Here is a 26,127-nt window from a genome sequence, read left to right as displayed (position 1 = left end):
CATTAAATGCTCTTCAGAAGACATTACGGGATTTTGTGAGAACTCGATAGATGGCTCCGTTCACTTCCCAACTCCCCAGAGCGGTGATGTGTGTTACAGCCTCTTCTGCGGCACTCACCGGTGATGTAACACCGCAGCATGGATCCCGACACGTGTTTCTTCCTGGATGCTGCCTGGAGGAAGCTAAGAACTTTAAAAAATACTTTTATTTTGTGTAAGAACCACAGAGAAATGTGTTGTCATGGGAAACAAAATTTCAACTTTTCCCAGTGGTGTAGGGAGTACCATTACCATAGCAGCCATAGTGGCTGCTATGGGGCCATATCCAAAGGTGGTTTGGTGGTCTTAGCCGGTATTAAGCAGGTCCGCATATGGTCATATGGAAACTCAAGGAGGCCCCCGTGAATTGCAGAGTATTGACAGTGGAGTGCTAGAGGGATGTTACCTACTTCTCTGGGCTCCACCGATGACCTATGTTCCTTGTAGCATCCTCGTTTCCATGGCTACAGCTCCCTCTCTTGTCAGAGGTGCTATAATCATGGAGGCTCTGATGCTAGGAGGAAAGTAGATCATTGGTCGAGCCTGGAGAGGGGGCTACCTATACTTTTGGGGGCTAATCTAACATAGTAACATAATTAATCTGGCTACCTATACTTTGAGGGAGCAGACCAATCCTTTACAGGGACTAAGCTGTTTCTACCTGTACTTGAGGGGGCTGGTTAATTTGGCTACATATCCTTTATGGATACTAAGCTGTCTACCTATACTGGAGTTCTCTCTGGCTACCCATACTGTGATTACCTCTATATACTTATAATGTGTCTACTTATACTGAGGGGTACCTAATAACAGGGGGTTATGTCTAGCTTATTATACTGGGGGCTACCTACCTGGGGCACCTTATCTTTTTTTTTTGGGGGGGGGGGGAAATGGGAGGGAAAATTAAAATTTTGTTATGGGGTCCCATGATTTTTAACTATGCCCCTGCTTTTCTTCTAAACTTCTTTCAAATATTTCTTTCAAAGAAATCTTGGAACTGTCATTGCTGCCAGGTGAGAGACTGGAGTATTTGCTCATCCCTACTGCAAAATACTCACGGCACTAGGTCAAACACACCGGCCTGCATTCCCTTCTTTATACCTTTTATGAGTATGTACATGCTGCCGGGTCACATAGAACAGGTGCCTGCTGGCAGAGGCGGGACAAGGTCTTTCAGCACCCAAGGCTGAGACACCAAAGTGCACCCCCCTATCCCTCCCACCCCAGCCGTCACACACTGATTGCTTTTAGACTAAGAGGTGCCCCAAGGCCCCCAACCTCCCCAACACCTTAATATCTAGTTATCTGGCTTGCAGTCACTGTCATGTATCCCCTTTTCTTATTTCTTTCTGCTTCAAACACAATTGGGAATGACAGCTGAATGAATTGTGCGCCCCCTCCTACACTGCGCCCTGAGGCTGGAGCCTCTCCAGCCTCTGCCTCGGCCCGGCCCTGCCTGCTGGGATAGAGAAGGAAGAACAACGCTTGTTTGCGAACATATTGCATGTTCGACCCGACCCCCTATACATTATAATGGAGCCAAAAATTGACCCCTCACTCCAGAGTCATCAGACACATGGCAGTCAATCAGCTATCCCTCCCACCTTGACTCCCCCCCCCCCCCCCCCCCACACACACACACACACCTATCAGAGAGACAGCACAGCAGTCATTTACCACTCTGTGTGCTGTGTGTAGCAGTTTTGGGAGAGAGCTGTGCTATCGATAGGAAAAGCGTTAGTTAGGCCTGTGTTCTGTGTCCCCAGTGTATTTTCTTGCTGCAGCCTGCTACAGTACCAATTCACTATCTACATAGGCCCCAGAGCCCTTCTATAGGCTGTGGTTTAATCTTGTGAAATTGCTGATCATTGTGTCCACACAGTGCACTTGAGCTGTTGCAGACATGTGCAATCAGTGCTTAGTGCTACAGTTGTTGACCCTTTTAATTGCTGTTTTTCTTGTTACATTGCAATTCTATGTGTCCAGTGCACCCATTAGCTGTTGGAGACAGGTCTGCTGGTCCTAGTAGTGCACCGACCATAACCCAATAATCCTTCACCACCACTACTGGCATCTAGTATCCACTACTGCCCCTTGTATAAGGTCTCAGTGCAGAATTAGTGTTATTTGGTCTCTTAACTTTCATTGAACTACCTCAGCCCGACCATAGAAGCTGGGAGACCACGTTTGCCTGCACTCCCACAATTGTGCACACAAGCACGGCGACCACTACACACCACTACTCAAAGATTGCTTCCGAGAGGACTAACATTTACGTTCTGGCGGTGTCAACTAGCAAAAACAATAATTTGCTCACCTGACTTTATCACTGAAGCTCTTTTTGATTGCTTGCAGTGCGTTGTGGCGTTTCGCCTGTCAGCGTGAAGTGGGCCTAAACCCTTACACTACCTTATCACCATGCATGCACGCCGGACGTTTTAAATCACTTAATTCCACAGATATGGAATGTACTGGGACTCTGCGTAATTTTTGGTGGGACTTTTGCCATGGATCCCACTCCGGCATGCCACAGTCCGGGTGTTAAACCCCTTTGAAACAATTTTTTCATCACTTTGTCATAGATTTTATGCTGTAATCTATTAAAACCCATTTTCAGTGTGTATCAGAAATAGATCCATCTCTAATCAGACTGCAATCAGCGGCGTGCATGAATTAGGTCCACGAGAAAAAATGTAAGCCCTTTTTTTAGTAAAATTATCATTAATATCTACCAATATTTTTCATTTGTAAAGTGTAAATAGTGTAAATTATCATAATAAAATATTGGTATAGATCAGGGGTCCCCAAGGGCCAGGTCAACAAACTTCAGACTGCTGGGGGGCCAGAACATTCATAAAATGATGTTGAAAAACATTACATTGAATCTAGGTATTGATTCTCCCAATCATGCCTGGAGGAGAACTCCCAGCAGCAGTCATTAAGTCATGCGGCGCCCGAAGAACGTCTTTGTGCACCAGACAGTGAAGCATACCCAGGTGACAACCTATCTTCAAGTTGGACAGCAGTGTCACGTGATGCAGAATTGGAAGCCAGCAAATGACTGCTCGATGTAGTGTGTGCATGGGTGGTGCCAACACTGCTATTTTATATGCGGGCCAAGGATATTTAAAGGTGAAGTGGGCCACATCTATAAGTTATACATTTTGTGTTTGGGGGCCAGTGAAAAATCCTCGGGGAGCTGCATTTTGCCCAAAGTTTGAGGACCACTGGTATAGGTTAACAATATTTTTCTCCAACTTAACCTAACGCTAATCTCTCACACAGAACTCTCCCCCCATCCTGATGCCTAACCCTAACCCCCCCCCCTCCTGATGCCTACATTGCCTAATCCTAAAATCCCCTTCATGACGCCTAACCCTAAAACCCCCCTTTTTGATGCCTAACCCCAAAATCTTCCTTCCTGACGCATAACCCTAAACCGCCCTTCCTGACACTTAACCCTAACCCCCCCTTCCTGATGCCTAACCCTAAACCCCCCTTCCTGATGCCTAACCCTAAACCCCCCTTCCCTTCCTGACACATAACCCTAAACCCCCTCTTCCTGACACCTATCCCTAAAACCCCCCTTCCTGACGCCTAACCCTAAAACCCCCCTTCCTGATGCATAACCCTAAACCACCCTTCCTGACACTTAACCCTAAACCCCCCTTCCTGACACCTAACCCTAAATCCCCCTTCCTGAGTCCTGACACTTAACCCTAAACCCCCTCTTCCTGACACCAATCCCTAAAACCCCCCTTGCTGGCGCCTAACCCTAAACCACCCTTTCTGACACCTAACCCTAAACCCCCTTCCTGACGCCTAGCCCTAAAACCCCCCTTCCTGGCGCCTAACCCTAAAACCCTCCTTCCTGGCGCCTAACCCTAAACCACCCTTTCTGACACCTAACCCTAAACCCTCTTCCTGACGCCTAGCCCTAAAACCCTCCTTCCAGACGCCTAACCCCAAAACCCCCCTTTCTGGCGCCTTACCCTAAACCACCCTTTCTGACACCTAACCCTAAACCCCCTTCCTGATGCCTGGCCCTAAAACCCCCCTTCCAGACACCTAACCCCAAAACCCCCCTTCCTGCCGCCTAACCCTAAACCACCCTTTCTGACACCTAACCCTAAACCCCCTTCCTGATGCCTAGCCCCAAAACCCCCCTTCCAGACACCTAACCCCAAAACCCCCCTTCCTGACGCCTAACCCTAAACCCCCTTCCTGACGCCTAACCCGAACCTCCCCTCCCCCTTCCTAACCTTATGAAATTGAAAACGATACATTTCTAAACAACTTTCAAAAATGAAAAATTTCTAAATGCAAAACATTAAAAAAGCCAAAAACTATAATGTTCTAATTTTGCAAATAACTTTAAGGAAAAAAAACTATAAAGTTGTAATTTTCAAAACAATAATTATAGTGTGCCCAATTTTCTGCTTTGGGAGCCTTATAGCCGATATTTTTTATTAGCGCTTATGGGGGGCCCAAATCATCTATTAGCCACAGGCGCCCAAATTCATGCTTCGGAACAGAAAGGAATCTATCTTTTGGGCACGTCAGGTGGCCATTTAATAGTGCATCGCCACCTTTATTTTAATTCTAAGCAGTTAAAGTGGTGCTGAACTCTTGCACATGACCGAAGGAAAACAGAGAAATCCACCCTGTATGTATTTAGAGAGTTTAGCCTGTCTAATTCCCTCTCATTTGTGACCAATCATAAATTGTAATTTAATCTCTCAGCTGTGTCAGCTGGCTGCCTCGGCAGAGCAACTAATTTGTTAACACAGGAAGTTAACAATATGCCTGCTGCCATGAAAGCAGGAAGTAGACATACTACAGATTTATTGTATCAGCTGTAACAAAAATATTTTTCTTTAAAGGTTATAATGCTGTTGCATATCTTTAAACGGTGAGATGAAGTTTTGGGTTCAGGTAGCTTCAAAAAAAATCTTGAATGCAGAAATCTCTTCCGCACAGTCCCAGAGAGATGCGAGAACCTGTTTGGTGGTGAAAATTACATATTTTGCTGTCTGACACATAATTAACTTAAATTTGCATGATGATGATAGATTTGTTTAGCCATAGCTGCAGTTACCAATCAATGCTGATCAGCAGAAACGGGAAAAGGGTCTCCAAACCTGTAATCAACACAACACACTATTTTTCTTTTGTTTATCTCATCACTTCTGATAAGATTAGATGGAGTGTAATGCCTGGTACAAACCATGCAATTTCCAATCAGATAGATCGGTCGATAGAAAATTTTCAACAGATCCAATCGGATTTCCGATTGTATTTTTGATCAATTTTCTGATCACCATCCCGTCCTCCTGCGGCCCTTTGTTAAGCCGCAATCTGCTCCGGTAAGCGGCTGTGTGACGTCAGCAGGGGGCCTTGTGCAGATGTGCGTACCTTCTGTGCAAGCGCAGAAGGCCCCGGCTGACGTCAGTCAGACTGAGCCCGACTGAGCCGTCTACCTGGGTTTCGTTGTGGCTACACGGAAGGTTCCGGGCGGACCGCGAGAGGCTCGGGTGATGACGGCGAGGGATGCATCCATGCTTATGGGGCTGGAGGAAGCCCCAGGTAAGTAAAAAAAAACAGTCTTTTTATTGATCTCTGGGTCATTTTAACCCTCCTGGCGGTTTGTCAAAATCCACCAGGGGGCAGCAAAGCCATTTGTTAATTTTTTTTTTTTTCATGTAGCGAGACAAGGTCTCGCTACATGATAGCCGCTGCTCAGCGGCATCCCCCCAGCCCCTCCGAACGCCGGAGGCGATCGGAGATCCCGTTCAAAGAACGGGATCTCCTGGAGGGCCTCCTCCGTCGCCATGCCGACGGGCGGGATGATGTCACCGCCGTCGTGACGTCAAAGGGGACTCCGATCCACCTCACAGCGCTGCCTAGCACTGATTGGCCAGGCAGCGCATGGGGTCTGGGGGGGTGGCTGCGGCGTGACGGATAGCGGCGGATCGGCGGGTAGCGGCGGCGTTCGGATTGCACACGCAGCTAGCAAAATTATGCAAATCGGCCCAGCGGGGCCTGAGCGGTGCCTTCCGGCGGCATAGCCCAAGCTCAGCTCGGGCTTACCGCCAGGAAGGTTAAAGCATCGTACACACATCCAACAAAAGCGCACAACCAACACGATGACATAAAGGGTGGAAGAGGTGCCCAATGGTACATAGAACTGTGTTAAAAACAGTTAAAATAATAAAGGGAGAAGTGGTGGTTTACCTCAATAATTACACATTCATACACATATGGAGTTTATGCACAGGCAACGCATTTCATGGGGCTAACGCCCACTTCCTCAGTCAATCAATTTTTTTTTAATTATAAATTACTAAATTGATCAAGAAGAAATGGATCAAAGCCCCCTCACACTGGTAGTGATATCGGGTAGATTTCATCCAAATGATCCATCAAACGTTCTTCTGATCACTTAAAGTTGCAATGAGATCGATGTTAAAGCGCATAGTTAGAAACAGTGAACAATAAACTTCAGTCAATGAAAAACAGCCAAAATGACAGCCGATTCCTGCGCATTCGACTAACATTTTCCATCCTGCTGGATTAACAGTATTTTGATTTTCAGACAGATACCAATCACATTTCATCGTTTGAAAAGTGTATTTGATTCACCTTCAGTTCAATTTAAAGCAGTAGGATTAGCCATACTATCCCAGGAAAAACCCACATATATAAGTAGACTAGCTGATTGCCCGGCGTTGCCCGGGTATGTATTTGGCTGGTGTCGGCTTCACCCACTCACTTTTTCTAACCCTAACACACAATTACTCAATGACCAAGTTTGTGAGCTTTGTGGTCTTTGGCATCAATCATTTGCATTGAAATGAAAAAATCTGATGGGCTGTTTGTGGCTCCACCCCCTTTTCTGAATTTGAACCCCAGTCACCCAATGACCAACTGTACCAGGTTTGAGGCCTGTGCCATTAACAGTGCAAGAATAGTAGCATTTAAATATTCCCTTGAAAAGCAATAGGTGAAGCTTTATTCACTTTTGTAGGCTCCACCCACTTTTCTGAATATTAATCTCATTCACTGAGTGTCCAACTGTGCAAAGTTTAAGAACCTTGCCATTAATAGTGTAAGAATAGCTGCAGTTTATATTTTCCCAGTGAAATTTGTATTTGTCTCCACCCACTGATGACCCAGCGTTGCCCGGGTATGTATTTGACTGGTGTTGGTTCTGCCCACTTTTTCTAACCCTAACGCACAAACACTCAATGACCAAGTTTGTGATCTTTGGGGTCTTTAGCATCAATAATTTGTATATTCCCATAGAAATTAAACTAATCAGATTGGCTGTTTGTGGCTGCGCCCCTCTCCAGCATTTGAACCCCAGTCACTCAATGACCAACTGTAGCAGGTTTGAGGCATCTGCTGTTACCAGTGTAAAAATGGCAGCAATTTAAATATTCCCCTTGAAAATCAACAGGTGAATTTTGATTGGCTATTATAGGCTCCACCCACTTCTGTGAATATTAATCTCAGTCACCCAGTGACCATCTGGGCAAAATTTGGGAACCCTGCCATAAACAGTGTAAAAAGGACTGCAGTCTACATTTTCCCAGTGAAATTTGTGTTTAGCTCTGCCCACTTTTTGTAACTTTGACACACAGTCACTACTCAATGACCAAGTTTGTGAGCTTTTGGGTTCCTGGCATCAAAATTGTGTGAATGGAAGCAGTTTATCCAGAAAAGCAAATCTGATTGGCTGTTTGTGGCTCCGGCCCTTTAGTGAATTTGAACCCCAGTCACTTGATGACCGACTGTAGCAGGTTTGAGGCCTCTGCCATCAACAGTGTAAGAATTACAGCACTTTCAATATTCCCCTTGAAAATCAATAGGTGAATTTTGATTGGCTCTTGTAGACTCCACCTACTTTCTGAATATTAATCCTAGTCCCCCAGTGACCAACTGTGTCAAGTTTGAGAACCCTGCCATTAACAGTGTAAGAATAGCTGCAATGTATACTTTCTCATGTAAAAAGTTAGTTGTTTTTGGCTCTGCCCACTATTTCTAATCTTGACATACAGTCACTCAATGACCAAGTTTATGAGCTGTGGGGTCTTTGGCATCAATTAGTTGCATTTTACCATTGAAATGAAACAAATCTGATTGGCTGTTTTTGGCCCGCTCCCTTTTCAGAATTTAAACCCCAGTCTCCCAGTGACTGACTGTACCAGAATTGAGGCCTCTGCCATTAAGAGTGTATGAATGGCAGGAATATAAATATTCACCTTGAAAATCAAAAGGTGAATTTTGATTGGCTGCTGTAGGCTCCACCCACTTTCCTGAATATTAGTCCCAGTCACCCAGTGGCCAACTGTGTCAAATTTGAGAACCCTGCCAATAACAGAATGGCTGAAATCAATGTAAAAAATCTGATTGGCTGTTTGTGGCTCCACCCCCTTTAGTGAATTTGGACCCCAGTCACCCAATAGCTGACTGTATCAGGTTTGAGGCCTCTGCCATTAACAGTGTAAGAATGGTAGCAATGTAAATATTCCCCTTGAAAATCAATAGGTGAATTTTGATTGGCTGTTTTAGGCTCCACCCACATTTCTGAATATTAATCCCAGTCACCTAGTGGCCAATTGTGCCAAGTTTGAAAACCCTGCGAGTGTAAGAATGGCTGCAGTTTAGATTTTCCCATTTAAAATGAATGGCTGAAATTTAATTGGCTGTTTTATGCTCCGCCCACTTTTTCTGGATTTGTAACCTCGGTCACCAAGTGACCACCTGTGCCAAGTGTGACCACCTATGCCAAGTTTGGGAACCCTGCCATGTAAACAATTAAGTTGGTGGCGCCGCCCACTTTTTCTAACCTTGACATACAGTCACTCAATTATCAAGTTTATCAGCTTTGGGGTCCATGGTATCAATTCCTATTGAAAAATAAACAAATCTGATTGGCTGTTTGTGGCTCCGCCCCCTTACTGAATTTGATCCCTAGTGACCAACTGTACCAGGTTTGAGGCATCTGCTATTAACAGTATAAGAATGGTAGCAGCTTAAATATTCCCTTTGAAAATCGAAAGGTGAATTTTTATTGGCTGTTGTAGGCTCCACCTACCTTCCAAAACCTTAATCTCATTCACCCAGTGCCCAACTGTGCAAAGTTTAAGAACCCTGCCAATAACGGTGTAAGAATGGCTGCAGTTTATATTTTCCTAGTAAAAGCTGTTTTTGGCTCCGCCCATTTTTTGTAACCTGGACACTCAATGACCAAGTTTGTGAGCTTTTACGTTCCTGGCATCAAAAATGTGTAAATAGAAGCAGTTTATCCACCAAGGAAATCTGATTGGCTGTTTTTGACCCCGCCCCTTTAGTGAATTTGGACCCCAGTCACCCAAAGACTGACTGTAGCAAGTTTGAAGCCTCTGCCATTAACAGTGTAAGAATGGCAGCAATTTAAATATTCCACTTGAAAATAAATAGGTGAATTTTGTTTGGCTGTTGTAGGCTCCACCCACTCTTTGTAACCTGGACACACAGTCACTCAATGACCAAGTTTGTGAGCTTTTAGGTCCCCGGCCTCAAAAATGTGTGAATAGAAGCAGTTTATCCACCAAGGAAATCTGATTGGCTGTTTTTGACCCCGCCCCTTTAGTGAATTTGGACCCCAGTCACCCAAAGACTGACTGTAGCAAGTTTGAAGCCTCTGCCATTAACAGTGTAAGAATGGCAGCAATTTAAATATTCCACTTGAAAATAAATAGGTGAATTTTGTTTGGCTGTTGTAGGCTCCACCCACTTTTTGTAACCTGGACACACAGTCACTCAATGACCAAGTTTGTGAGCTTTTAGGTCCCCGGCATCAAATATGTGTGAATAGAAGCAGTTTATCCACCAAGGAAATCTGATTGGCTGTTTGTGACCCCGCCCCTTTAGAGAATTTGGACCCCAGTCACCCAAAGACTGACTGTAGCAAGTTTGAAGCCTCTGCCATTAACAGTGTAAGAATGGCAGCAATTTAAATATTCCCCTTGAAAATCAATAGGTGAATTTTGATTGGCTGTTGTAGGCTCCACCCACTTTCCTGAATATTAATCCCAGTCACCCAGTGACCAAGTGTGCCAAGTTTGAAAACCCTGCGAGTGTAAGAATGGCTGCAGTTTAGATTTTCCCATTTAAAATGAATGGCTGAAATTTAATTGGCTGTTTTATGCTCCGCCCACTTTTTCTGGATTTGTAACCTCGGTCACCAAGTGACCACCTGTGCCAAGTGTGGGGACTCTGGCTTGATTACTGTGAGAATGGCAGCCTTTTCCATTTTTTCCATTGACATGAATGGGTGAAATCTGATTTGCTGTTTGTAGCTCCGCCCAGGTGTGCAGGGGGGGCGCGAGACCCCCAGAACATATCATCCCAGGTAGTAAGGCATCTGCATACCAAGTTTCGTTCAAATCGGTCAAGCCGTTTTTGCGTGATCGCGGCACATACACACACACACACACACATACACACACACACACACATACATACATACATCCGATTTTATATATATAGATAAATACTTGTTCTACTTACACAACATTTGCATTGTACTGTCCACGTTTTGATCTCAGTGAATTTTATATAGTAAATAAAGAGAAAACAGTTTCAAGCATTTCCATGTTTACTGCCTTTGACTGAAGCAAATCCAGATGTCATTTCCTCCCTTACTCCTTTTTTTCTCCTAGAAACTGCGCTGTCAAATCCAGCTTGCTTTGTAAACATGTGCGAACAGCATAGATCGTATTTCTGCAGCTTTACACTGAACCACCCTCAGCCAATCAGTGAGGAGCAGGAATGTGGGAGGTGAGATAACAAGCTGCCCTCTCCCCGGCAATGTACCAAATAGAGCCAGGCTGACTGAGGTAAGATTTATTATAGCAGAAACATTTATGATTATATTGGAATGCTTGCAATGCATAGTAAGGTTGTAGACTGTATAATAAACACAGATCAGTGGGTAAATGGAATTTGATTTTATGGCTGAAAATCCCGCTCTAAGTATCTAATTTAAGGTTCACAGTGGGCGTTGCATCCCCTATAAAAGCAGAAACGGAACAGAAAAGTCACACCACACGTTATCCGGCCATTGCTTTGCATACAGGAAGCATGAAAAGTATGCTTCACTGTCACATGAAAAGTATGCTTCACTGTCCCTGTTAACACACACATATTGTAGTAATGCACTGCATGTAGTGCGTTGGGATGCAGCATGTGGTTAGACTGCATTGGATGCACTGTGAGCATTGTACAGCTTTTACATTGCAGTGCAAAGTTACCGTGCGTACGTTATGTTGTACTGCAATGCCCAACTCTAAAGGTCAATTGAACATAAACTTTGACAAGTTTATGGCTACCAGTCTATGGCAGCAAGAGCTGAAGACTATACCTTTATAGCGCCGACATCTTCCGCAACGCTGTACAGAGGTAACAGTCTTGTCATTTATCTATCCCTCAGAGGGGCTCACAGTCTAATACCTGGCATAGTCATAAGTCTATGTATGTATCTTGTAGTGCATTTATCCTAGTCTAGTGCCAATTTAGGGGGAAGCCAATTAGCTTATCTGTATATAATATTGCGCTTTTCTCCTAGCAGTCTCAAAGAGTCAGAGCTGCAGCCACTAGGGCAGTGATGGCTAACCTTGGCACTCCAGCTGTGACAAAACTACAAATCCCATCATGCCTCTCCTCCGAGTTATGCTTAGAGCTGTCAGAGTATTGCAATGCCTCATGGGAGTTGTAGTTCCACCACAGCTGGAGTGCCAAGGTTAGCCATCACTGCACTAGGGCATGCTCTATAGGCAGTTGCAGTGTTAGGGAGTCTTGCCCAAGGTCTCCTTACTGAACAGGGGCCAGTTTACTGAACAGGAAGAGCCGAGATTGAAAGCCAGGTCTCCTGTGTCAGAGGCGGAGCCCTTAACCAGTTCACTATCCGGAGTGCCTGGATGAAACCCACACAGACACGGGGAGAACGTACAAACTCTGTGAAGATAGTGCCCTGGTTGGAATTCGAACCGGGGACCCAGCACTGCAAGGGAAAGCTATCCACTATGCCACCGTGTCTACAACTAATATTTTCAATGTAATAGAGGTAAAAAAAAAAATCTGTTTTCTGAAGATAATCTGCACGAGTCTGATCCAAAACGAGGGAGGGAACAGCTGAAACAAAACACAGAGAGAGCACAAAAAACACCACTCGTAGCATTTGGGGCGAAGGAGTTTCCACCTACAACCAATATGTCTGGGAGGCATGCCCTGTGTATGCCATTCCTCACAACAGCCACTAGATGTCCCTCCGTCACCTCCCTGAAGGATTCCCTTGATTACCAGCCTCTAAATGAATGTTTTGCCAGATGGATTCAGCTAATTATTCATCCAAAATTGAGTTAAGAGCGTACGATGAAACTGTCAAGGTTCCCGAAGTATTCGCAAGCTATACATTTTTTAAAAGCTCCATCGCAAAAAAAAGCAACAATAAAAGGCAACATATCAAACCTGGAGAAGAATTAAGATGTCTTGGGATACACTGTAAAATCGGAATTAATTAGCGGTTTCGCCATGCAGGTAGCTGGGGACGGGAGGCGGATTTTAAAGTTTTACATACCGGGGGCTACCGGCGGTCTTAAAGATGAAGCAGCGCCTCGGTAATTCCATTATTATTTTTTCAGTTCAAATGCTATTTTGAATTAAAAATATTATTTATCAGTAAATTATTCCATTTCAACACAAGACCGTGCATTTCAGAGCAGTTTATTGTAGTCCCATCAGACCTGTATATGGGAAGGGATGAGAGGCATTCAGAGGACAGGGGCAGATTTCTGATAAAGGCCACAAAGGCCCGGGCCTTGAGCGGCTTTAGCCCACGGGGGCACCTGAAAGTTAAATAGGGGCTGCTACATATGAAAGAGGAGGCTAAAAATCGGGAGCAACACATGAAAAAGGGAAGCTGTAGCCCAAGGAGAGAAAAGAGAGGGACTGCAGGCTGCAGTTCTAGGAATGTTACACATAGGGCTGGATTTAGCATAAGGCACTGTAGGCATGTGCCTACAGGCGCCTGATGATGTAAAGGCGGCTCACTGCCCTCCCCAAGTGCCTCACTCCCCCCCTTGTCTATGCAGAGTCCTGAGCAGAGTGTAAATGAGAGGTTACTCACCTGGGTCTCAGCATTCCACTGACCAGATTTCCCATCAGTGGGGGGCACCGCTAGCTACTTATTACTTGGCGGCACCACTAACTACTTAATATTGAGGGTACCACTGGCTTCCTAATACTAAGGGGCACCTGTAGCTTCTTATGATGGGCGAGGGAGGTAAGGAAGAAGTGACAGCTAAGCCAGCCAGCACACGTGCGGTTCATGGGAAGGGGGGGGAGGTTTTAGGTTCCTGGAGGGCGGAGTCTAGGGTGCCAGGACATTTGTGCCTATAGGCTCATGTGATGTAAATCTGGGCCTGGTTAGGTTACACATGAAATCTGGGTGGGCTACATGTGGAATGAGGGGTGCGGCTGTACATTAAAGGGGAGCCCTGAAACACTTGTCCTGGGGGCAGAAAAAGTAGAAATCTTGTCTCGTCAGAGGTAGGAGGTCTAAGGCCTTTTACACATCTTCAACTTTGACTGGCCAATTTCTGACCTGTTTTACCACCTCCATGTAGTATAAGAGTTTACCTACCCAATCTGCTCATAGTATTTAAAGGGGTTCTGTGGCATGTTAAAAAACAAAAACAAACTGACGCTTACCTGGGGCTTCTATCGCCCCCCTGTAGCTGTCATGTCCCACGCCGTCCTCCTACGATTATCCGTTCCCCGCCGTCTGTCCCGGTCTAATTATTCATCTAACGTGACTGCGGCTGTGTGGGCGCATGGGTGCTTGCTGCCACCTGTTTCGACTGGAGCTTACCGCGTAGGCGCAGTACGAGAAAACCTCATACTGCGCCTACGCAGTAAGCTCCCGGAGACGCAAACTGGAACACGCACGCGTGCGGCCGCGCAAGCCGCAGTCACGTTAGATGAATAATTAGACCGGTGCCAGCGGCATGGAACGGATGATCGTAGGAGGACAGCGCGGGACATGACAGCTACAGGGGGCCGATTTAAGCCCCAGGTAAGTGTCAGTTTGTTTGTTTTTAACATGCCACAGAACCCCTTTAAACTCTATTAACTCTCATACTACATGGAGGTGGTAAAATTGGCAAATTATTGGCCAATCAAAACTGAGGCCTTGTTCACATTGCTTTCGACTCGCGTGTCCGTCCGCAGTGAGCTTATTTTGAGGCCTTTTTTCTTTCCGATCCCCGGCACTTGGATTGGCGATTCTTTTTTGTAGTTAGCGGTTTCCGATGCGTTTTTCCCAAGCGTTTTGGTCATTCACTCCCTGACGCAAGTCAGGAAGTGAACTCTTTGATCCGGAAAAGAATAAATAAAACAACGTGAGCGCAATCGCTCCACAAAGCGGTTTTGTGAGAGTTTTGCATTTTTCCTATACCTTCCATTGAGGCGGATCGCCTCAAAAATGGCTCAAGCACTGCTTGTCTAAATGGATCGGAAACAAACAGCTTAGATATGAACTACCTCATAGAGAATCATTGTGTAAGCGCTTTCAGGGCGATTTTGAAAAATCGTCCGCGCTTAAAAAATAACAAAAACTCCTGCAGTGTGAATAAGCCCTGAAGGTGTGTGCTAAGCTTTAAAACCTAGAACAGGTAGTCCTTGGGTTACATAGTGTATGTTGCGACTTCCAAACCCATACAAAGCCCATACAAAACAGCACACCTGTCGCAATGATGTCACTTTCACGTTGAAGGACAAGAAGAATAAGAGTTTGTCGGAGCTGTGCGGGACATTTTTGGCGGTCAATATACAGCACAGGAAGGCACATGGGGACAGAGAGAGACACTGGAGAGAGAGGATGACAAAGTAGGGGCACAGGGTAACAGTGGGGAACACTTGATGCCAAGAAGGGGAGGGGGTTGCGCACGGTTTGGACTTGAATACAAATTCAACGTAAAGTAAACAAGAGCTGAGTACTGTATATACTTGCATATAAGCTGACTCGTGTATAAGCCGAGGTACACACTTTTCCCTTTAGAAACCAGGAAAAAGTGATTGAGTCGCGTATAAGCCTCCTCCCCAGTATAGCCCACTCCACAGTAGCCAGATGTGCCCCCAGTACAAATCAGCAACCCTCCACATAGCAAGATGTGCCACAAGGATGATAGTTTTGTCTCAAGACACCACTAGATGGCATCATAGATATGAGACACAGCGATTGCCACAAAGGAAGACTCCCTGATCATTGCACACTCTGCTTCACATGCCAGGGGACACAGGTAGTCTTGAGAAGTGCACTCTGCACACCATGTTGCAGGGGATGGGGGGCATGGACACAGCAGGGAGCCAGCTGGCAAGAGCAGGATCACTAGTGCAGGATCCTTACACTCATCTGCCAGCAATAAAACCTGCTCCACCATCCATTCTGCTCCACTGACTCGCATATAAGCCGTGGGGGCAACTTTTCAGCACTTTTTTTGTGCTGAAAAATTAGGCTTATATGCGAGTATATACAGTAATTAAGAAGAATACTTACTCGGGGCTTCCTCCAGCCCTATAAGCACATCTGAGTCCCACGCCGTCCTCCCGCGGTCTGCCATTCAGCCACGATGTGCCTCGGTAACAAGCTCAGCCGCATCAGTTGTGGCTGTCCACGCATGCGCACAAGAGCCAACTGACGCGACTGTGCCTGTTACCGGGGCTGATCGCAGCTGAACGGCAGGCCGCGGGAGGATGGCGAGGGATTCAGATGTGCTTATGGGGCTGGAGGAAGCCCTGGTTAAGTATTGATTCTTCCTAATTACTCAGCTCTAGTACACTTTAAGAGCAGAACTGTAGTCCCTACCTCAGAGCCGGATTAAGGCCAAATGGGGCCCTAAGCAAAGTAACTGATTTGGGCCCCCCCCATCATGTCGTAATAGAATCAGAAGATGCAGCTGCACAGCAACATGCCGCACACACCGAGGCAGCCAAGCTACTGGTTGCTATGGCAACAGCCCGCTTTCCTCTGTGGGTGCACAATGCAGGGAATAGCAGTGGCAAAATGCAGAGTGAGAGATGAATGGCTGGGACATTTGCACTCAGGGGCTGGGTCACCCCTGTAAAGAGGGCGCCAGATATCACAGCAGCAGCACTTTCCCCCTGCATCTCCAGCCTGGCAATAGCAGAAAGCTCTGGACACCGCCAAACCGGAAGCCATTCCCCAGACAGAATTACATAACCACCCCCACCACCGAACAACCGATTTCCTCCCAAACTAGACAGCCACCAAGCAGCCTCCATCCCAGTGAATATGATAGTCCAGCAGAGAGGGCAGTCGCAGCAGGGGAGAATGACAGCACCAGATGACTCACATTTACCTATTGCGATCCAAGCAATAGATGTCCCGTCATCTGGAGCCCATCTGTCTCCTCTAGAGTGCTGCCGCTCTGTTAAAACTACTATTACGACTTCCTACTTCCTGTCTGATCTGAGAATCAGGAAGTTCAGAGTGAGTGGCTGCACTGTAGAAGAGACAGATAGGTTTCAGGGATCTCTATCGCTTGGATCATGGATAGGTGATTGAGCGTTTGCCATCTGCTGCTATCATTCTTGCTGCAGCTGTGGCTCTCTGTGGGAAGGGAGGAAGGAGTGGGCAGCGACAGAGAGCACAGTAGCAGGAGGGAAACCTAGGAGGAGAGCCTGGCTCTGAAGACAATCAGCAGCGCACGGCATCATTTGACAAGACAAGACAAATAACATTTATATCGCGCTTTTCTCCTGGCGGACTCAAAGTGCCAGAGCTGCAGCCACTAGGACGCACCCTATAGGCAGTAGCAGTGTTAGAGAGACTTGCCTAAGGTCTCCCACTAAATAGGTGCTGGCTTACTGAACAGGCAGAGCCGAGATTCGAACCCTGGTCTCCTGTGTCAGAGGCAGAGCCCTTAAAGGGACTCCGAGCAGTGCCTGTGGGTATGCCTTTAAGCATACCCACAACTAATTAATTACATTCTCACACCTACCAGCATGATGTTTGTAATTATATCCCCCTGGCTTCCTTATATTTTATTGTATTGTGCTGAATCGAGCTGCCGACTTTGGAGAAAAGTTGTCCTGTGTAATACAATGTAACTATGGAAAGATGCATATCATTTTGAAGCTCTCTTTCTCCTCTTTCCAATCATAGATAAACTGCTACCCTACGCCTTTTAGTTTTCGCTGTTTTCGCGATCGAAATTGCCGTGGCCGCGATTTCCATTACGAAAATAGCGAAAACTAAAAGGCATAGGGTGGCGGTTTATATATCATTGGAAAGAGGAGAAAGAGAGCTGCACTATCAGCGAAGTCCGTGCAGAGCAGTCACATAGAAGTGCATTATGTGGGGGTGATTCATTATCACAATTAAACTCAGAGAGCACTGGGCAGAGAATTCACAGCAACTTAGCAATTTCGATCGCGAAAATAGCGAAAACTAAAAGGCATAGGGCGGCGGTTTATATATAATTGGAAAGAGGAGAAAGAGAGCTTTAAAATGATATGCATCTTTCTATAGTTACTTTCCATAGAAGTGCATTATGTGGGGGTGATTAATTATCACAAATAAACTCAGAGGGCACTGGGCAGAGAATTCACAGCAACTCAGCAATTTCGATCGCAAAAATAGCGAAAACTAAAAGGCGTAGGGTGGTGGTTTATATATCATTGGAAAGAGGAGAAAGAGAGCTTTAAAATGATATGCATCTTTCCATAGTTACTTTCCACAGAAGTGCATTATGTGGGGGTGATTATTTATCACAAATAAACTCAGAGGGCACTGGGCAGAGAATTCACAGCAACTCAGTGATTTCGATCGCGAAAATAGCAAAATCTAAAAGGCATAGGGCGGCTGTTTATATATCATTGGAAAGAGGAGAAAGAGATCTTTAAAATGATATGCATCTTTCCATAGTTACTGCACTGCTCAGAGTCTCTTTAACCATTATACCATCCAGCCACCGCTGACAGGATGGCGAGGGCTGGTTTATGTGCTGATGGAACCCCTTTGACTCTGAATGGGGCCCCAAGCGACTGCTTTTGTTGCCTGGTCAGTAATCCGGCCCTGCCCTACCTTGTTCGATAACCGGGGAGTGGGGGCTACCTGTACACACATTCAACTTTGATTAGCAAATTCTACTACTGATTTGTAATACTATCAACAGATGTGGGTGAGCTCTCATACTACATGGGCATGGTAAAATTGTACAATGACTGGCCACTTAAAATTGGGGCTGTGTACCGGGCTTAAAGGAAACCTAAAGCAACATTTTTTAAGGACTACTATTATGAAAAATTATGAAAAAATGTAAATGTTTAAACTTGTATGTCTGTATATGTATAATTGTACATCTCTTTCAGAGTAAAATGAGCTGTACATTACTTTTCTCCTATATTGTCCTATGATGCTGTCACTTACAGTAGATAGTAACATCTGACAGGATTTGGACCAGTCCATCTCCTCATGGTTGATTCTCAGAGCTTTCTTTGTTTTCAAAAGCACTTACTGAGCGGCAATTGCTCTGTACAACTGCCCAAACAGTGTGCAAGTGGGTAAGAGGCCGGCGGACATCCTTGGATAGATCCTTTCCAGGGAGTGCTTTTGTAAAGAATGAAGGAAAAACTGAGAAATCCCGATGAGGAAATAGATTAGTCCAAAACCTGTCAGTTCTGTCAGACTTTTACTACCTACTGTAAGTGACAGCAACATAGCACAAAAATAATTTGTAGCTCATTTCACTCTGGGAGAAATTTGCTTCTTATATGTAGGCGTACAAATATATTTTAAATGTTACTTTTTTATGACATTGGCCTTTTAGCTTACTTGGGGCTTCTCCAGCCTCTCCTGTTCCAAGCTGCGATTCTACGATGCTCCTGTCGCCCGCAGCACCCCTCTCTCTGCTGGATCCATGATTCCGGTCCATGCGCATGCACAGTATGAACAATTTTCTACTGCGCAGAATCCTCTCGGTAACAGGAGCATGATCGAGGGTGCATGCAACCTGTGCCACGCATGCTCAGTGGTCACCAAGTCACAGAGCTGGGACAAGGTGCTCCAGCACCCAAGGCTGAGACACCAAAGTTTGCCACCCGCCCCTCCCATCCCAGCCGCCACACACTGATTGATAATAGACTAAGAGGCGCCCCAGGGCCCCCAACCCCACCAACACCTTAATCTCTAGTTATCTGGCTTGCAGTCACTGCCATGTATTCCCTTTTCTTATTTCTCTCTGCTTCAAACACAATAGGGGAATGATAGCGGAGTGAGTTGTGCGCCCCCTCCTACACTGCGCTAGAGATGGCTCGAACCTTCAATTTTCGGTTCGCGAACCTTGAACGCGAACCTCCGCAAAAAGTTCAGTTTGCGCGAACTTCCGCAAACCGCAATAGACTTCAATGGGGAGGCGAACTTCGAAAATTAGAAACATTTATGCTGGCCACAAAAGTGATGGAAAAGATGTTTCAAAGGGTCTAACACCTGGAGGGGGGCATGGCGGAGTGGGATACACACCAAAAATCCCGGGGAAAAAATCTGGATTTGAGGCAAAGCAGCATTTTAAGGGCAGAAATCACATTGCATGCTAAATTGCAGGCCTAAAGTGCTTTAAAACATCTTGCATGTGTATACATCAATCAGGGAGTGTAATTAGAGTTCTGCTTCACAGTGACAGACCAAACTCACTGTGTAACGCACTGCAAACAGCTGTTTGTGTAGTGACGGCCATTATAGACAGGTGCGCACCGTGGCCAGAGTGCAGGCCGTGGCGGTTTTCAAGCCCATATGGTCGCCGGGCCGAGTTAGCTCAATGACAGAACAACAGTGACTGTCCAGCTGATCGAATTTGGTCTGCCCACGATGAAGCAACAACCTTATTATCTTAAGTGTGCCCCCCCCCCCCCCCCCCGAGACACTCATATAGCCGGCGGTCATTGCTTCATTGTGATACGCAAGCCCCTTCACCGCGGCAAGGTAATGATCACGAAGGGGAATTGGCACATGTACACAGCCCAAAAAATTAGGAAGGCATAAACACGCACCAGAAAAATTATTATAGTGTCCGCTGCTAGCAGGGGCCTTAAAAATTCAGGAATCCGCCTGGAGTTCTGGACCCTGTTGGTGGTGGCGGAGAAGGCAGTCAATCGGCCTGCAGGTAGAGATGCTGTGTGGGGACCGACTTAGTCATGGGGCAGGCAGTCACATGGCGTGCAGGCAGAGATGCTGTGTGCGGGGACTGACTCATTCATTTTGATAAAGGTGAGGTACTGAACACTTTTGTGACTTAGGCGACCTCTCTTCTCAGTGACAATGCCTCCAGCTGCGCTGAAGGTCCTTTCTGACAGGACGCTTGAGGCAGGGCAAGACAGAAGTTGGATGGCACATTGTGACAGCTCTGGCCACAGGTCAAGCCTGCACATCCAGTAGTCCAAGGGTTCATCGCTGCTCGCAGTGTCTACATCCACACTTAAGGCCAGGTAGTTGGCCACCTGCCGGTCGAGGCTTTGGTGAAGGGTGGATCCGGAAGAGCTAATGCGAGGCATTGGACTAAAGAATGTCCGCATGTCCGACATCACCATGAGATCGCTGGAGGGTCCTGTCCTTGCCTGTGTGGACATGGGAGAAGGTTTAATGGCAGTGGTACCTTTATTCCGTTGTGCTATGACATCACCCTTAAACACATTGTAAAGCATAGTTGCCAGCTTGTTCTGCAAGTGCTTCATCCTTTGTGCCTTCTAGTGATTTGGAAACATCTCCGCCACTTTGTGCCTATACCGAGGGTCTAGTAGCGTGGCCACCCAGTACAGCTCATTCCCCTTGGGTCCCTCAACAGGCTGGACAGCATGAAAGACGCCATCTGCACAAAGTTGGATGCAGATGTACTATCCATCTCCTCTTGCTCTTCCTTAGTGATGTCAGCTAAGTTCTCCTCTTCCCCTCAGCCACGAACAATACAACGGGAAAGTTGAGCAGCACAAGTCCCCCTGCAACACCTGCTGCGGTTGTTCTTCCACCTCCTCCTCCAAAACAACACCTTCCTCATCATCTGACTCCTCTTCAACACACGACTCTTCCTCCTCCTCCCCCCTCTGTGCTGCCACAGGTGTTGAGGAAACATCTGCTTCTGCTGATAATTGATCCCACAACTCCTGTGCCTGTTCCTGTTCACGCTTGTCTACAGCTTGATCCACCACTCTGCGCACGGCACACTCCAGGAAGAAAGCATATGGGATGAAGTCGTTGATGGTACCTTCACTGCGACTCACCAGGTTTGTCACCTCCTCAAATGGCTGAATGAGCCTGCAGGCATTTCGCATGAGTGTCCAGTACTTCGTCCAGAACATCCCCATCTCCCCAGACTGTGTCCTTTGACTGTAGTTGTAGACATACTGTTTGATGTCTTTCTCCTGTTGTAGCAGGCGGTCAAACATCAGGAGGGTCGAATTCCAGCAAGTCGGGCTATCGCAAATCAAGCGTCTCACCGGTAAGTTGTTTCTCCGATGAATATCGGCAAAGCATGCCATGGCCGTGTAAGACCGCATGAAATGCCCACACACCTTCCTGGACTGCTTCAGGACGTCCTGTAAGCCTGGGTACTTAGACACAAATCTCTGAATGATGAGATTCAGCACATGTTCCATGCAGGGTACATGTGTCAACTTTCCCAAATTCAAAGCTGAAATGAGATTGCTGCCGTTGTCACACACCACGTTGTCGATCTCCAGTTGGTGCGGGGTCAGCCACTGATCCACCTGTTTGTTAAGTGCAGCCAGGGGAGCTGCTCTAGTGTGACTCTCCGCTTTGAGGCAAGACATGTCTAAGATGGCGTGACACCGTCGTACCTGGTATGCAGCATAGGCCCTGGGGAGCTGGGGCTGTGTAGCTGGAGAGGAGATCGCAGCACCAGTAGAGTTGAACTGCCACTCAGCCAAGGAGGAGGAGGACAACGACAGCAAAAAGGCTGTAGCAGGATGTAGCAGGAGGAGAGGAGGTGGCAGCAGGCCTGCCTACAAGCCATGGAGGTGTCACTAGGTCTGCTGCACAGCCACGTTCTCCCTGCTTGCCAGCGGTCACCAGGTTGACCCAATGGGCTGTGTAAGTAATGTACCTTCCCTGACCGTGCTTGGCAGTCCAGGCATCCATGGTCAGATGGACCCTTGACCCAACGCTGTGTGCCAGAGATGACACCATTTGCCTCTCAACTTCATGGTACAGTTTGTGTATCGCCTTTTTTGGAGAAATAATTGCGGCCTGGTATCTTCCACTGCGGTGTCCCAATGGCCACAAATTTTTGGAAGGTCTCAGAGTCCACCAGCTTGTATGGTAACAGCTGGCGAGCTAACAGTTCCGCCAAGCCAGCTGTCAGATGCCGGGCAAGGGGGTGACTGGCAGACATTGGCTTCTTCAGCTCAAAGATTGCCCTCACGGACACCTGGCTGCTGCTGTGGGCAGAGGAGCAGGAACCGCTCAAGGTGAGAGGCAGAGCAAAGGAGGAAGAGAAGGAGGGTGGCTTTTCTTTTGTTTGCTGCTTTTCCTCTGGTGCTCTTCCCATTGCAGTTTGTGCCTTTTCTCCATATGCCTTCGTAAGGCAGTTGTCCTTACGTGGCTGTTGGCCTTTCCACGGCTCGATTTTTGGCGAAAGAGAGAACAGATGGCATTGCTCTGATCTAAGGCAGACACACACAAAACATTTCCAAACCGCTGAGCCCCCCCCTGGGGTGTGGGCACTATGGTGGCCTCAGCAGCTGACGTTTAAGGGCATGTTGGCTGGCTGTCCATAGGTGGTGATACATGGCGCCAGACACTGCCACCAGCTGTTTTTGATGACGAGCTCCCCCTGCTTCTTTCAGCAACTCGTCTCCTCCTACTCCTCTCTGACTCCCCCTCTGAGCTGTCCCCTTGGTCATCGTGTCTCTTAGGAACACACGTGAGATCCATATCATGATAATCATCACCATCATCCTCCCCAGCTTCGCTTGCCTCAGAAACCTCATAAACTTCACCAACAGCAGGTACTTCATCATCCTCCTCATCACACGTTATGTCCATAGTGTCGCCTAACTCAGACATATGAGGTGGTGTAACCTGCTTAGTGCCTTCATCTTGTTGTAACAATAATGGCTGTGAATCAGTTAATTCCCCACCAAATAATTCCTGCAAAGTGTCAAATGTAGCGGATGTGGTGCTTGTAGTAGCGCTGGTGGCTGCGGAAGATGAGGTGTTCTGTGTTAAATAGTCAACCACGTCCTGACAATCTTGGGAGTTGATGGGACGTGCCTTCTTCTGAGCACTGTACTTTGGTCCAGAGCCGCAAAAAATCACGTCAGCACAACCTCGAACAGACCTGCCGGGAGGACTGCCTCTGGGTCTGCCTCTGCCTTTGCCTCTACCTGTTTTGTCCATATCGGGGGGGATGAAGTGAAAGGTATGCACTGACTTGACTAATACAATGCACAGTCACACAGGTGCAGTGAAAGGTATGCAGTGACTGGTATTATAATAAAATGTGCAGCTGTCACACAGGTGCCGTTAACAGGTATGCATGGAGTGGTATATTACACATCGTGCGGTCCCACAGGTACTGTGAACAATTATGCAATAACTGGTATTACAAATTTGCAGCTGTCTCACACACACAGGTACCGAACAGATACAGTGACACTGCGTGCGCTCACGTAGGTGGGTGGGTGCACTGAACAACAGGTAGGTATATGCAGTGATAGGTATTACAAATGAGCTGTTGAGGATGAGGAGTGCTTTTTAGCAAGCCTAACTGTAGCCTAACTAAGCTTTCCCTAATGTCTCTGCAGCACCTCTCCCCTCTCTAATTACTGCAGCCACACCAGTGAGTGAAATGCCTGACGCTGCCTGACGCTGCCTGCCTTTTATAGGGGGGGTGGGGCTCCAGGAGGGAGTGTAGCCTGATTGGCTACCCTGTGTCTGCTGACTGTGCTCTAGAGGGTAAAAGTTGACCTTAATGATGTAGTATAGGGGGCGGGTCGAACCACCATAAATTTAGCGGTTCACCGCGATCGCGAACCACTGAAGTTTGCGCGAATAAGTTCGCGGGCTAACCGTTCGAGCCATCTCTACACTGCGCCCTGAGGTTGGAGCCTCTCTCGCCACTGCCTCGGCCCGGCCCTGCCAAATCATCTGGATGAAATAGGGGCGCTGCGGGTGACTGGAGTATCGCAGAATCATGCTGCGGGCACAGGGAGCTGGTAGACGCCCCAGGTAAGTTATATTGTTTGTTTGTCTTTTGCTTTAGGTTTACTTTAACCACTTTACCCCCGCCCGTACGAATTTCTCTGTCCCTTTTTCTATCTTTTAACCCCCAGGGACGGAGAAATCCGTACTTTCCGCGCTCCCGCCGCTGCCCGCGCTCCCGCTCGTAAACACGCCGCCAGCCGCTCGTAAACACGCCGCCCGCCGCTCGCCCGGAGATCAATGAACGGGAAAATCCATTCCCGTTCGTTGATCTAAGCCCCCGCAATGATCCGCTGCTCTCCGATGAGCAGCGCGATCATTGTGAAAAAAAAACACTTACCCAGCCTCCTAGTACTTCCTCCAAGCATCCGGAAGGACGCTCGCAGGTCGCATTAAACAAAAAGTTACCGTGGCCATCTTGTGGCCAAATAGTAAAACTACACCCTAAACATTTTTCACATACAAATAAATTACTTTTACACAAAAAATTAACTCATTACCTCCCACACTCCCAATTTTTTTTTTTTTTGTAATAAAAATTTTTTTTAAAAATGTACAATTAAAAAAATTCATAAATAGTTACCTTAGGGACTGAACTTTTTAAATATTTATGTCAGGAGGGTACAACACTGTTACTTTATAAACTATGGGCTTGTAATTAGGGATGGACGCAAAACTGAAAAAAAATGCACCTTTATTTCCAAATAAAATATTGGCGCCAAACATTGTGATAGGGACATAATTTAAACGGTTTTATAACCGGGACAAAAGGGCAAATACATTTCATGTGTTTTAATTACAGTAGCATGCATTATTTAAAAACTATAATGGCCGAAAACTGAAAAATAATGAATTTTTTCCCACATTTTTCCTATTTTCCCATTAAAACACATTTAGAATAAAATAATTCTTGGCATAATGTCCCACCTAAAGAAAGCCTAATTTGTGGTGGAAAAAACAAGATATAGTTCGTTTAATTGTGATAAGTAATGATAAAGTTATAGACGAATGAATGGAAGGAGCGCTGAAAGGTGAAAATTGCTCTGGTGGTCAGGGGGTAAAACCCCTCAGTGGTGAAGTGGTTAAATCCTATTTCAAATGTGACACTGAAGGCAGGGCATTCATTGCATTTAAACTGTTCCTTTGGGTTGAAGGCCTGTTTTCCATGTTAGCTTGAAGTGCACGCTTGTCGGGCAGTTTAGTCCCTGTGCCGGCCACAACCACCATTCACATTCAGTGCAATTACATGCAACCGAAGGACATCGCTTGGTAACTCAGTGCGTGTCACAAAAAAATGCCTCATCATCTCTTGTCTGAGGACAGAGACCGCCGTGTTTAGATGCACCCTCATAGGGTGGCTGGCAGTCCTTCTCCCGTGCCCAGTGCTAACAAGCACCGTCACGTGGATGGGAGCAGTCGCCAGGCGGTGAATTCGCAACCTTCAGCTTTGCGTGGAAAAGCTGCCTTAGTTACGGAATACATTTGTTAGGAATGTATTATATTTTGAAAGCATATAAAATTTTATGGAAAAAATTGCAGTAAAACTGTAAAATATAGCTGCACATAAAACCACTTATTTCTTAGCAGTGCACTACCTGCATTCGTATCAACAAAAGACTTATAGCACTTTTTCTCATTAAATATGACCCTTTCCTGTGGATGCTGGGAGAACCTTGTCCTCATAATTTCAAACTGCATCATTTAGAACATTAACCCCCCTTTGGCATTATGGTTCTTTCCAGATTTTAGGTTCTTAAAGTGGTGCAATGTTTTTGCATGCTTTTAGGTCCTAAATTCAGGGAAAA

This window comes from Hyperolius riggenbachi, chromosome 11 (assembly GCF_040937935.1).
Source record: "Hyperolius riggenbachi isolate aHypRig1 chromosome 11, aHypRig1.pri, whole genome shotgun sequence".
NCBI lineage: Eukaryota > Metazoa > Chordata > Amphibia > Anura > Hyperoliidae > Hyperolius > Hyperolius riggenbachi.
This window is presented reverse-complemented; position numbering follows the sequence as displayed.